Raw genomic sequence first — 12,411 nt, forward strand, 5'->3', positions numbered from 1 at the left:
TCTTCACCTTAAAGCATAAAATACATGTAATTAATTTTGTAAGTAATATGCATTCAATTTTACATCATTTTCCAAGCTATTACTATAAAAGTTAAGCCTTTTTGTAATAGTACTTTAGTTATATTATGTATTATTAGTCTGTTTAAAAAATTCTATATATTACTTTTGTGTTTATGTGTTCTAATAAACTCTATATATTATTGTTTAGTGTTCCCTCAAAATATATATATATATATATATGTAGGGACTCAGTTTAGAGAGGTTCCCCAACAATACATTTTTAGAGAGTGGATCGAAAGTTTAGGCCCTAACAGACTAGCAACGGAATACAAGCCCCCCCTTCTTCCCTTGAAGGGGAGTGAGCCCAGTTTACAACTAACTCCTTTGGTAGGGTGATCCTCGTGTTCTTCCGAGGTCTCGGACGCCCGAGGACGAGGCCATCCTTGGATAAATTCCTTGGAGATTGATCCTCGCACTCTCATCCACCGACCCGTTATGCGTCCTTGACATGGGCCCTTGGGCCTGACTTGGAGTGGGTCGAGGCCAACAGTTTTTCTGGCCCCACAATATATATATATATATATATATATCCTTTAAGCCAAAGTTTTTGTAATTCAACTAAAGTAACACATTCTGACATTTCAAACATAAATATCTAAAATTCAAATATTCCCTCTCACATTTTAACGAACAAAGTTCTCTCCAATCAAACTTTTCATATATCTTTTTTTTTTTTAATTTTAAAAATCTAATCATTAAATTTTATATATCTTATATTTTAAGATACATATCAAATTTTATTCAAATTTAAATATTACTTACTATTCGATTAATAAACTTATTTTTTATACACAATTTTAAATTACAAAAATTTTAAATTTTAACATTTGTTTGATGAGAGAGCAATTAATTTTTTATTTTCTTGAAATTTTACAAGCATAAAAAATATAATAAGAAAATACAATCTAACAATTAAATTTTTAAAATTCATACTTAATATGGAAATATATAAAGAGTTTGTAAAATTTCTTTCCAAACTAATTTATAAAAAAAAAAAAAAAAAAAAAAAAAAAAAAAAAGAACTTTGTTCCATTTTAACCACTTAACTATCAAAAAAAAAGAAAATTCGATCATTTTAAATACTCCTCTCCACCTTACATAAATTTCTTTAAAACCAAAAAAAAAAAAAATCATACATTTAAATAAAAACCATCTAAACCCACATGACCAAGAACCCAAATGAACAAATTCCTTATTCCTTTGATACAACAACTGAACCATAAAGGAACCAATAAAAAATAAATTTTGAAAAAAAAAAAAAGGGAAAGAACATTTTAGAATAACTATCTGAAACCCATCCTTAATGACTTTGAGTTGGATGTGGCCACTTGTACTGAACCAGTTTTCAGTATTGTTCTCCTTTTCCTAGAATTTGATACAGAGACAGAAGAAGCAGACGAAGAAAGCAAAAGGTACACGCTTTCTGGAACCGAACTTGGTTGAACCGAATCATAGAAGAGGTTGGTTATGTCAGCAAGAGGCTTCCTCAACCTTCTCTTATTGGTTTTCTTGGAAGATAGAGCATTTGCAGGAACTGGGTTGGCCCTCTTTGTTGAAAATGGAGGGATGTTCTCCTTGTTGTTGCAATCACAAAAAGCAATGCCCTCCATTGATTTGATTATAACTTATATGTACCTCTGTCACTGGGAGTGATAAAGAGAAAGATTGTAATTTGTAATGGTGGTAAATGTGTGATGTGAAGTGGAGGTGGAGAAGGTAAGGTATTTGTAGTGTTGGGTAAATGGGGTTTTTCTTTATTTGGAGGGAATCATTAAGAAAGAAATTGTGTTTGTTTTGTTGTCCAATTGAAATTTTGATTCAATTTTAAGTTTCGAGGAGCGAGATGAATGAAAATTTGATTTGTTTAAAATTTTCAACTTTTGAGATGCAGTATTATATGAGAGAGAGATTTAAAAGTATGAGTATTTTCGCGGGCGGGTGTTTTAGCGCATGGCAATTTGAGAGCCACGGACACAGTACTAAATTTGGCGCNAGGGGAGTGAGCCCAGTTTACAACTAAGGGTAGCTCCTCGGCACTCGTCCGAGAAGATCCCTCCCCAGAAACAAGCATGACCTCTGAGTCCTTCTATGTCATTCTCCTTTTCCTCCCCCTCTTGATTGCTTTGCTCGCCTTTCTTATATAGTTCTCTTCCTCCTATTTCCTTCTTCCTTCTGTTGATCATCCATTGGTCTTCCCTCTGACCGTCCGTCCCATCAGAGGCCTTATCCGCACTCAAGTGGCTCACCATGATCAATGTTGCCCTGTCAAGGGATTACATCCCCATTAATGCGGCCAGGGGGTTAGGTGAGCGCATTCAATGCAGAGGTGACAGCTCACCTAAGGCTTGCTCCTTCGCCATGCTCCTGTCGCCGACGCGTGGCACTGGGCCCTCTCCTTCTCGGATATTCAAGGAGTCTCCTTTGGTAGGGTGATCCTCGTGTTCTTCCGAGGTCTCGGACGCCCGAGGACGAGGCCATCCTTGGATAAATTCCTTGGAGATTGATCCTCGCACTCTCATCCACCGACCCGTTATGCGTCCTTGACATGGGCCCTTGGGCCTGACTTGGAGTGGGTCGAGGCCAACAGTTTTTCTGGCCCCACAATATATATATATATATATATATATATCCTTTAAGCCAAAGTTTTTGTAATTCAACTAAAGTAACACATTCTGACATTTCAAACATAAATATCTAAAATTCAAATATTCCCTCTCACATTTTAACGAACAAAGTTTCTCTCCAATCAAACTTTTCATATATCTTTTTTTTTTTTTAATTTTAAAAATCTAATCATTAAATTTTATATATCTTATATTTTAAGATACATATCAAATTTTATTCAAATTTAAATATTACTTACTATTCGATTAATAAACTTATTTTTTATAACAATTTTAAATTACAAAAATTTTAAATTTTAACATTTGTTTGATGAGAGAGCAATTAATTTTTTATTTTCTTGAAATTTTACAAGCATAAAAAATATAATAAAAAATACAATCTAACAATTAAATTTTTAAAATTCATACTTAATATGGAAATATATAAAGAGTTTGTAAAAATTCTTTCCAAACTAATTTATAAAAAAAAAAAAAAAAAAAGAACTTTGTTCCGGAGTAAACGGAGCCAAATTTAATTATGAGGGATTTTTTTTTTTTTTTTTTTTTTAAAAAAAGGTTAGTTCAAAATTTTAGTTCATGGTAAGCAACCAATAAAGGCAGGCCAACTCGGCATGACTGACTCATTGATCAAATCGGCAGCAATTAGGCTTATTTGACATTTTGATGATAATGATAATAATAATAATAATCACATTTAATATCTTTTGTTTTTTCTTTTTATTTAAAAAAATACTAGTATTAATTTTTTTGATGGGACTAATATTAATTTTACTAAATAACATTTACAATTAATGTGATAAAGAATATGATTGATGAATTTCACATCTTTATTTATTTATTTATTTATTTTTTGAGGAAAAATGCTTATGAATTTCATAACTCGATAAATAAAATTAATAAATATTTGTTTTTTGTGATTGGTGATATATCAATTTATAAATAATATATAGTAAAATTTATAATTTTCTTAACATAATTATTTTTTTTACTAATAAATATGATAGATTTGAATAGACGATGCTCATTTTGTAATAATTACTCTATTAGCAAGTTAAGATATCAATTATTTTTTTTGTATAAGTCAAATTCGAATCTACATCCCTATTTCAACAACAAAGAATTTTACCGATTAATTGGAATCTACTTATCCTCCTATGACCTATCTTTTGAGTAACAATCATTTTGAATTTACAAAATTTTGTTATGGTAATTTACTCTTAACTTCTTAAGTAATTGTAGTGTGTTTTAACTTTTAAAAAAAAATTATAAAAAAAAGCTTTAAAAGTTTGTTCATCATGGGTTGGTCATTGACTCATTGGTGAGCAGCAAGCCATTGAGGATTTGAGGTGATATTTTTCCACAAATATTATATTGAGTAAATAAGCTTTCCTAAGAAAAAAAATATATATTGAGAAAAAGTAAAAGTGAAATTTTGTTAGTTCTTAATGTCACAAGGGGAAGCAATCAAATTTGTTTACAGTTCCTATTACATAAATTTTTGTTTTTAACAATATCCAAACTTGAGAGACATGAAAGGAAGTTCTTCAAAAACAAAAAAAAAATGAAGAATTGTTGTCTATGGAGAGTTGTTTGGTACTGTTATTTAAATAACAGTTTTTAATGTTTAAATAACAATAACACTTTTGTCACATATTTTTATAACACTCAAACACAAGTTTCAAAAACACTAAAAAGTAAAAACTGAACAACAATAATTAAATGTTGTTACCAGATAGATCCCAAGATAGTCTGTAAATTTGTCGTCTAAAGGGGAAAAAAAAAGGCACAAGCAATTTCCGAGACATTTTGTTTCATGGTGTTGGATTGGATTGGATTGTGTCCATTATATAATAGTTAACATACTTTTTATCTTTATATATTATTTTCCTGTTTTTACTTCTTACTTTGGCGATTTATCTACTAGGTTAGACTTTAGAGACCATGTGAGGGGAAAGATGGGTACATTAGCAAAATATGAATATCACATACACTACTACATTTGCAAAATTTAAAGAAATATTTTAAAATTCAAATGAGTACCCATACCCATCTTTATAAGTTACCATTAGAATATTTACATGTGAATAATATAATTTATTAAATAATCAATTACCAGATTTGATAACAATCACTAAAAGATTAATATAGTTTTTTTATGGGAAAAAATATAGATGATGAAAATTCTCTTATTCGTTCCACCTATTATTGAATAAAAACATTCTATTGGTGAACATTAGACTTCATGGTTAATTGCTTCTAAAAAAAAGACTTCATAGTTAATTGTTACTTTCAAAGCTCATACAAAAGATTCCATATATCTATCGTTCAACTTCTTCCAAATCACGCACCAAGGGTTTAAATATCAAAATTTTTTGCGTATAACATATATAACGCCTGCATTTTTTTTTTTCCTTTTTTTTTGCTTACTACTTTCCCTCAAAAGATAAATTATATTTATTTTTATGATGACAATAACACAAAATGTGCCGGAGTTGATTAAATAAACGATACAAAAGAAGAAAAAAAAAATGATATTAGTTGTTCTTTAGAGCTTGAAATAAAGTTCAGAAAATCTAAAAAAATAGGGCTGAGAAGCATTCAGCCTTCTGCTATTACCATATGAAAAAAAATCACTTTATCTCATCTGTTATATGACTATATATCTAACATATATGTATGACTATCTGAAACCCATCCTTAATGACATGGAGCTGGTCACTTGAATTGGATCAATCTCCTCAAGTTCAATTGCTTTTCTCTTTCTAGATTTTGATGCACAAGCTGAGGCAAACGTTGTACATGTAGGCACCAAAGAATTACTACTTTCTTGATCTGCCCTTAATTGAGCTGAATTGTTGAATAGGTTTGTAATGTCAGCAAGAGGCTTCCTCAGAACCCTTCTTTTAGTGCCTTTCTTGAAAGATTGGACATTTACAGGAACTGGGTTGGTGTGCTTTGAAGGTGGGACGTTCTCTTTGTTGTTGTGGTCACAAAGAGCAACGGCCTCCATTGGATGATGAGACTGAGAGAAAGAATATGAGGGAAACTACTGTGATTGTAATTAGCTGTGAGGTGAGGTGAGGATTGAGGATTGAGGCAAAGAGGATAAGCTATTTGTAATGTTGGGTAATGTTTTATATTTTGGAGGGATCTTTAAAATCCTTTCAAAGTTCTAATTTTTATTTCATTGTTTTCTCAAAAATTTTAAAATTTTGGGTTGGTGAAGTTTTTGGAGTCAAGGAGGGAACTGAAGGTGTTTTACTTTTGACAGTTTTGTTTCAATTAGGTTGGTCTTCATTTGATTGAAAGATGATGTAGCTCAAAAGTTGAAAGTTCAAAATTTTCAAATGTGTGAAAGGAGAAAACGAGAGAGGGGGAGATTTATTTATTTAATTTGAAGGTGGTGAAAATGAAATGAAAGAAGTTTCCAAAGAGGCAAAGAGAGTCAATACTTGGAAATGGACTCAATTATTTCCCGGTTTCTTTATAGTTGGAAAATTTTCAAAGACGACTGAAAGTGAAAAACCAAAAGAAATGGGCGCGAGTGGAAGGAGCCAACACAAGCTTTTTTTTTAAGAAACAAGGAGCCAACACAAGCGAATTCATTACTTTGTCTCCTTTCGTATTTATTACTTAGTTTAGCATTTAACCCTTTTTTTTTTTATTCTGATAAAAAATAAAAAATAAAACCCTTTTTATTTAATCCGGAGGAGCTAAATGGGTACTTTAATTTAGCAAAAAAACAAAAAACCTAAGAGCCTTTGTTTCCTCCTCCTCCTCCTCCTCCTTCTCCTTCTTCTTCTTCATTTTTTTTTTTTTTTGAAATGCAAATTATATGATTTAGGTTTGGGTGAATTATCATTTCAGCTTTAAAAAAAATTTATTTTTGTCATTTTAATCTTTGAAATGCACATTTGTACAACATTAATATTTTAATTTAGAAATGAACTTAGTTTTGGTTCAATGCTCCAATAAACTAGATACGTCAAAATTATGATACATCATCAAAAGTGAACATGTGTTATAATTCTTACAGGTCTAGTACATAAGAGTACTAGAGTCTAGACCAAATCTTTGCATTTTATAAAATACTTAACTATTATCAAATATTTATTTAATATATTTTTTTGAATAGATATTTATTTAATATTAAAAAACTATTAAAGTTCTTTTGAATTTAAAAAAAAAAAAAAAAAAAAACATCTAGAATTTTTTAAAAAAAAACACATGACAAATTTCTTTTTTAGAAAAAAAGGCACAAGATAATTTGTGATAAAATTTATATATATATATATATATACAACTCAGACAAATTTCTTTTTTAAAAAAGAGCGTGATAACATGGGCTCATAAATGGTGCATTAGATTTGTGATTGTGACAAACATAATGGTGATAATTTAGAAATTATGATCACATGAATTAAGATTTGTTGTTATCATATGTTCATCGACATAACAAAGCATAAGAAATATTTACTTTGGGAATAATCCACAAAGTGATGAAACGCACCCTAAATTCAGATCCATCCATGTTATGATAAATCAATGGATTTCATTTACATGCCTAGCACGTTTTTCTTTTGTCTCTTAACCTCTAAACTTAGATCAACGTTTATAAGTTACTGCTTATCCATTAGTATAACTTTTCAGTTTTATATTTTATAACTGGGAATCAAAGTATTCCAATTTTCTCTTGTAATCTGCACTTTCCTCCTTTGAATTTTAAAGTAATTGTGAAATTTATTTCAATAAAATTTATTTACCTAGTTTATTTTTTAAGCCCAATATAGGTAAAATATCACAGGCAACCACTGTGGGCCAAATTATATGTATTTTGTATTTTCCACCAAGAAAACTCAAGCTCACAGCTGGCAACACATCCAAATCACATAATAAAACAAGTAGTAGCATTCACATTCACATGACATTGAAAATTTACCCAACGTTTCGTTCCCCAATGCCGCCAAATAAAACCTAAAATAAAAAACACCTCTTCCAANTTAGAAATGAACTTAGTTTTGGTTCAATGCTCCAATAAACTAGATACGTCAAAATTATGATACATCATCAAAAGTGAACATGTGTTATAATTCTTACAGGTTAGTACTAAGAGTACTAGAGTCTAGACCAAATCTTTGCATTTTATAAAATACTTAACTATTATCAAATATTTATTTAATATATTTTTTTGAATAGATATTTATTTAATATTAAAAAACTATTAAAGTTCTTTTGAATTTAAAAAAAAAAAAAAAAAAAAACATCTAGAATTTTTTAAAAAAAAACACATGACAAATTTCTTTTTTAGAAAAAAAGGCACAAGATAATTTGTGATAAAATTTATATATATATATATATATACAACTCAGACAAATTTCTTTTTTAAAAAAGAGCGTGATAACATGGGCTCATAAATGGTGCATTAGATTTGTGATTGTGACAAACATAATGGTGATAATTTAGAAATTATGATCACATGAATTAAGATTTGTTGTTATCATATGTTCATCGACATAACAAAGCATAAGAAATATTTACTTTGGGAATAATCCACAAAGTGATGAAACGCACCCTAAATTCAGATCCATCCATGTTATGATAAATCAATGGATTTCATTTACATGCCTAGCACGTTTTTCTTTTGTCTCTTAACCTCTAAACTTAGATCAACGTTTATAAGTTACTGCTTATCCATTAGTATAACTTTTCAGTTTTATATTTTATAACTGGGAATCAAAGTATTCCAATTTTCTCTTGTAATCTGCACTTTCCTCCTTTGAATTTTAAAGTAATTGTGAAATTTATTTCAATAAAATTTATTTACCTAGTTTATTTTTTAAGCCCAATATAGGTAAAATATCACAGGCAACCACTGTGGGCCAAATTATATGTATTTTGTATTTTCCACCAAGAAAACTCAAGCTCACAGCTGGCAACACATCCAAATCACATAATAAAACAAGTAGTAGCATTCACATTCACATGACATTGAAAATTTACCCAACGTTTCGTTCCCCAATGCCGCCAAATAAAACCTAAAATAAAAAACACCTCTTCCAAACTCCTTTGCCCATGCCGCCTCTTCCAAACATTTCTAATCTACAATCAATATGTGGTCATAGAAGTCATGATTGTACTATGTAGTTTCTGTATATGACAAGTGACTATACTTTCCGATCTTAAAAAAGGAAAAAAGAAAAAAAGACAGTAATTTCCTTGTCCTAAATGGTTGCCATTAATTAAATACTTGGATAAATTACATAACTATAATTTGGAATAGTTAAAAATTAAACCCTGAATTTTAAAAATTTTAATTAAAACAAAAACTCACACAAGTTGTGATTAAAACTGATCTTTTTTTTTTTTTTTTTTTTTTTTTTTTTTGAGAAGGTGATTAAAACTGATCTAGATACAAAAATAAAATAAAAACTCATTCCATGTGCAATTATATGACCATCATTATATTATTGTACAGGGTTGGGCCCCAAGTCTCACAGGCCTCGGGCCAAGCGTTGCGGCGCATTATATGACTATGTCCCCATTCTTGGACCTTTAGCCTCGACCAGACACCTCAGGGCCCAATTTGGGCCCAAGAGCTTAAATAAGACCGCGCTAGCTTGAATACCTCAAGCAAACCCCTCCCGATCATCTCTAACTTGGTTGGGAGCGTTATTGCTTAGAGAGTCCTTGTACTCGGCTGCCTGGTAGTGCCTTTGAGAACATCGCTGCTGAGTGGGCTTCTGGAGGTGGGAATCAGTTTCAATGCCACTACCACCTTTCCCGACGAAACATCCACTTTGAGATGATTGAATTAGACCCCCATTCACACAAGTAAAGGGAAGTAATCATAACACCTCCACTTATCTTAGCCTATAAATAGGAGAAGAGAATAAGGAATGGGGGTGGGAAATTCTAGAGAGAAAACGAGGAAGAGAAGAGTGACAAAACCAAGAGAGAAAATGAGTGACTCTGTGAGGTAAAGAGAAGGGTTTAGGGAAACAAGAGTGCATTTGGGTCACCATGCATAGGATCACCCATAGTAGGAAAACTAAAGCCCACAAAATAAATAAATTGTAAGCCCAAGTAGAGGTTGAGCCCAATAATCATATTTTGGGTATGCACAATTATATTACAAAAGTGAAATTATATAATATTGAACTTGCAATTATTATTATCAAGAAATTCATAATAAATATATATATATATATATATTATAATATCTTATCAAAGTCATATCATATACAATATAAAAATTGTGTATTAATCATTATGGTTATACTAATTGAGTGCTTTTTTTTCTTCTATTAGTTTTTTTTTTTTTTTTTTTCTCGTCGTATGATGATTTTGAGTACGTTCAAGTAATTAATATAGTTTTACTATAATTGTCTTGCCAAAGAATGTTACTTTAATTAAAATTCTAACATCAAGAGTTTCTAAAAATTCAAAACAAGTCTCATTTTTTTAATATTAGTTTAACAATCTACCATAATTTTTTGTTTTAATAATAAAATTTGGGTTGTGCATGCCATGCTTGTAGTATGTGGCTTGATCTAAACAAGTTATACTACATAAGTTTGCCACGTGACACATTATAGATACATTAAAATTATCAATATAGTATACTTTAAATGAAACTCTATTATCAAAGTTAAAAATTAAAGAAAATTACTATTCCGATTAAAACTCAATTATCTGAAGTGTTAATAGGATTTTAATTATTTATTAAAAAAAAAATTATAATCTTTGGTTTTTGATAAAATTTGCTAAAATAGAATTGAATATGAAATAAAAGATGTGGAATAAAATTGAAAAAAATAAAAAATTTAAGGACGAAATTGAAAACTAATACAAAACGTTTTTTTTTTTTTTTTTTTTTTTTTTTTTTTTTAATTTTTTTGGAGAAGAAACTGATACAAGACTTAGAAGGGGCAAATTTTAATTGAGCCTTATTATTATTTTTATCTGTGGCGATTAGAGCATCACCATCAGATGTGGTAAATGTGCCAAATGCCAAATATTTGGCACATTTACCACACCAAACACCAAAATTCCCTTTTATTAGATGTGCCAAATCCCATAAAATTTGCCACATGTGAACAGTACCGTTGCAAATTTGCAACGGTACTGACGAAAAATGGCATAATTTTTATTGTTTTTTTTATTCTGTTTTCTCTCTCTCCTCTCTCCTTAGATTATTCTTTTCTCTTCACTCTCACCGTTCCCTCTCACCTCTGTTCTCTCTCACCGTTCCCTCTCACCTCTGTTCTATTGATCTTGATCTGTCATCGCCGATCCATCATCGCCGATCTCTCACTGGTTTCATTTTGCATTATCATCGTCATCGCATATCGGAATCGACGTGGGCATCGACGTTGAGGTGAGATCGGAATCGACGTCGAGGTGAGATCGGAGTGTTCGTCATGATCGTGGGCATCGACGTTGAGATCGTGATCGTGGGCATCGACGTTGAGGTGAGGTGAGATCTTGATTGTGAGTTGTCGGTGCTAGTGGGTTTGGGTTGCCTGGGTTGCTTGGGTTTGGGTTGCCTAAGTTTCATGGGTTTGGGTTGCCTGGGTTTTGATTGTGTTTTCTGGGTTTGAGTTGCTGTGCTAATGGGTGTTGCTTTGTTTTTAATGGGTTTTGGGGTGGATTGTTGATGACGGTGGTTGTGGTGGTGGTTTTGCAATGGATTGTGGCTGCCACGGTGGTGGTGGTTGTGGTGGTGGCGGCGGCGGCGTCAGTAGTGTTGTGGATGTTTTTTTATTGTGTTAGATATATTATTTTATTGTGTAGTTTATATTATTTTAATGTGTAGTAAATATTATTTTAATGTATAGAATTGAAGTATAAAACATCTGATAAATGGTATGTTGTAAAATGATGTAGTAAAATAATAAAGTAGGTCTTTGATGTGGCAAAATGGCATAAATTATGCCACAGCCGATAAAGATGCTCTTATTTCCCTTGTCAAAAAGGGAATAAGCTCCAAGAATAACAAATGTCACTAGTCACAAATTAAAAGCAGTTGAAGCTTTCATTAAAAAAAGAAAAAGGAAAAGAAGAAGCAGTTGAAGCTGGGTACATATGTGATACATTTGGGCCACATAATCTTATATGGGATAAAGATGCTCTTATTTTTTCCCTTGTCAGAAATGGAATAAGCTCCAAGAATAACAAATGTCACTAGTCACAAATCAAAAGCAGTTGAAGCTTTCATTAAAAAAAGAAAAAGGAAAAGAAGAAGCAGTTGAAGCTGGGTACATATGTGATACATTTGGGCCACATAATCTTATATGGGCCTCCATAGACCCAGTTCCTGCCAAAATTGATTTCAGGCTTTCACAAAGCCCAGACCTTCCCAAAAAAACCACCAGAATAGCCTAGCCCGTCCAGGAAAATATAAGAGCCGGACCGCAGACTGGGCCACCCAGATAGTACCATGGTGTCGGTTGATCACCTCTATATATATATATATATATAGAGGTGACATTAGTAGATATCCCATCCTATTGCTTAGTAGATATCGGTTGTTTAGTAGATATTGCTTAGGGTTTATAGGTTATACATTAGGTGTAGCCCATCCTATTTCTCAATCCCTCGCATTTGAAATAAGCAAATATAGGTGTAGCCCCCTCCTATTTCTCTAACCCTCCCAATTTAGGTAAGCAAATCTAGATCTCAGTTGTTCACTGATACAATAAGAAGAAAAGTTATCAGCTAAGCCTAA

This window comes from Quercus suber, unplaced genomic scaffold (genome assembly GCF_002906115.3).
Source record: "Quercus suber isolate HL8 unplaced genomic scaffold, Cork oak 2.0 scaffold_71, whole genome shotgun sequence".
In the NCBI taxonomy this organism is placed as follows: domain Eukaryota; kingdom Viridiplantae; phylum Streptophyta; class Magnoliopsida; order Fagales; family Fagaceae; genus Quercus; species Quercus suber.